Raw genomic sequence first — 3,356 nt, forward strand, 5'->3', positions numbered from 1 at the left:
TCTTCTCCTCCTCCTCCTTCTCCTTCATTTTCCTCTTCCTTCTCCTCCCATTCATCTTCCTTCTCTTCTTGTTCTCTCCCTCCTCCTACTTATTCCTTCTCCTCTTCTCCTCCTCCTTCATAGCAGATCTTTTCCTTTTATATTATGGTTTCCAACTATGTCTTTGTGGATTTTTTTAAAGTGTTAAAGTGTGTCTAAATGCCTGTATGTGGCTTTCGAGCCATTTCTTTTGCCTTTTAAATTATTATTATCGTTATTATTGTTATTATTATTACTATTTAGATGGTCATGTTTGTTCTATGAGAGAGAAAGGAGATGATATGGATTTGGGTAGATTTGCAAGTGGGGAAAATTTGTGAAGAGTTGGAGGTAGGGAACAAATCAAAAATATATTATATGGCAAAATGCAAAATAAAAATAAAAACGAAACCATGTGCCTCATTCTGGATTTTGTTTAAATTTCAGGCCAATAAGCAAACTGCCAGGGAACCTTTTTGGTTTTCTTTTAAGAAAACCTTTTTGGTTCTCTTTTGCATACACTTCCAGTCACTCATTTCAAACTGAAGCATGGTGATTCCCAGACTTCTCTACACTGCAGTCTTTTAACACACCTACTTGCTTATAAAATTTCCCTTTAAAGGCCTCTTCTCAATTGTGACAGTTAATTTTATTTACATATTTGACTAGGATAGGTGAGCTAAGACTATTGGTAAAAAGTATTTATGGGAGTATATGTGAGAGCATTTCCTGAATAGATTAACATTTGAATAGCTTCCTGGAGAAATATGCTTTCACTGAAATGTTGGACATAGAAGATTGCTTTCATGAAGTGGTCATCCAATCCCTTAAGGGCCCAAATAGAAGAAGGAAGGGTATAGTTTTACTCTTTGTTTTGTTTTGTTTTGTTTTGTTTGGTTTTGTTTGGTTTGGTTTGGTTTGGTTTGGTTTGGTTTTTTAAACTGAGGTGGCTGTCTGTTATGGCTATGGAGCTCCAGCACTTTCTGGTCAACAGACTCAGACAAGGATTAACACACACCATCATATCCTCTTACTCAGACCTGAAGCCTTGTACTACATACCCTCATGAGCTTTCCATATTGTAGACAGCCATTCATGAAAAGCTTTGGACTCCATAATCATGTGATAAAGAATAATCGCTACAGTGGCAGCACTTTTTAATTTTTTTCTATAATGGGGAAATTCACATTGCAAATAGATATGAATTTTATACTTACTTTTATAAGTAAGACACACTGATAACTTGAAGTATTATCAGTGGAAAATTAACTATGAAGAAACTTGAAAAGTGTTCCTGTAATTATTACCCTCTAAGAGTTTTACACATGTACTGTATTGATTTGTGATGTGAATACCCCACCAAAGTATGCCTTAATAATGGGGAAGTTAATAATAAGGTAGGTTGAATTATCTGTTCTGTGATACTAGTCAATTTCGTTCCCTAGTCACTCTCATTATTCACTACCTACCAAACTTAAAAACAAATTGAACATGATGCAGACATATGTTAAGAATTTTTTTGTATTTTTTTATTAGATATTTTCTTTATTTACATTTCAAATGCTATCCTGAAAGTTCCCTGTACCTTCTCCCTGCCCTGCTCCCCTATCCAGCCACTCCCACTTCTTGGCCCTGTACTGGGGCATATAAAGTTTGCAAGACCAAGGGGCCTCTCTTAATCAAGACCAAGCCATGTGTCATCACTAGGATTAGGGTTTCTCTTGCTGCAACAAAAACACAAAGACCACAAAGGAAAATGGGGAATAAAAGCTTACACTTACACTTATGGATCATTTTACATCATTGGAGGAGGGCAGGCTAGGAACTTAAGCAGAGCTGAAATCCGGAGGTGGGAGCTGAGACCAGAGACCACAAAAGGGTGGTGCTGACTGGTTTATTTCCCATGGCTTGCTCATCCTGCTTTCTTATAGAACTCAGGACCCTGCCCAGGGATGATGCCACCCACAAAGTACTTGGATTTCCACATTGATCACTAATTAAGAAAATGTCTTAAACTCTCATGGAGGCATTTCCTCTGCTGAGGTACCACTCTCTCTGACAACCTGAGCTTGTGTTAAGTTGACACCAAAAACCAAGTGGTAAACTGACCCCTTGTTAACCTGAAATAAACACGTCACTATTAAGCCAAAACCTTTTCTTTCTTATTTATCCCTAAGATCTCATATTTAAGACATAAATAACTTAAAAAGTCCCACAGTCTTTACAAATTCAAATACATAAAAATTTCAGTCAATTTAAAATATCCATTCTAGCGGGGCGATGTGTGGCACACACTTTTAATCTCAGCACTCAGAAGGCAGAGGCAGGAGGATTTCTGAATTCGAGGCCAGTCTAGTATACAAAGTGAGTTCCAGGACAGCCAGGGCCATACAGAGAAACCCTGTCTCGAAATAAATAAATAATACATAAATAAAATATCCATTCTTTTAAAATCCAAATTTTTTAAAAACTCAATCACTTAACTATGGACTCTAGTAAAAGACTTTCTTGTTAAGGGTTACAGTTTCTAATCCTGAAACAAAGAGAGCATGACCAATATGCAGGTTGGGAATGAAAGGGTTTATTCAGAGGGAAAAATCAAGGCACACTTAATCAGAACAGAATCAAATTCGAACTGACAATATCTGGGTCCCACTCATGATTTAGTCTAGACTCCTTTAAAGGCATAGCTTACTTCTCCAACTTTGCACACATATAGCCCAGAGGTTGTCTTCTGGACTCTGACTATCTCCAATCCACTGCTATTGCTGTTCTTTGGAAGTCATCCTATGGTACCTGCATCCCCAAAATGCTGAGGTCTATTGCTGCAACTGGGTAGCAGTTTCACCACAACCTCTCATGGTCTCTCTTCCTAATATCATGTCTCAACCTCCTTGCATGACCTTGCAGGACCTTCAGTCCTGTGCCTTCAACTGCCACTGAGGTTGTACCTTCATCAATGGCCTCCCCTTGCTTCTCCACAGTACCTAGCCTCACCTGCTCTCTGAGACTTACGTTTTCAAAACCAATATCTTCTGGGTGACCCTTACACATTACCAAGTCTGTCTGCCAGCAAGAGGTACAAATGTGTGAGGAACTGCAGGCTGGTATCCAGTCGAGTTGAGGTCTGGACCCCGATGGTCATAGTTCACCTCCACGACAAGGTAGGCATTCCCTCATGCTCCTGGAACTCCAGCCCCTGCCTAAGGTACCACCTTCAAGAGAAGCCCCCACAAGAGAAGCATGGTCAGTGGTCACATAGACAATGGCCCAAGCTTCTGACCTTCAGGCTAAACTCCTCCCCAGTTACCTAGCAACAGTGAAAACCATAAAAAGGG

The sequence above is a fragment of the Mus pahari genome, chromosome 8, assembly GCF_900095145.1.
Source record: "Mus pahari chromosome 8, PAHARI_EIJ_v1.1, whole genome shotgun sequence".
NCBI lineage: Eukaryota > Metazoa > Chordata > Mammalia > Rodentia > Muridae > Mus > Mus pahari.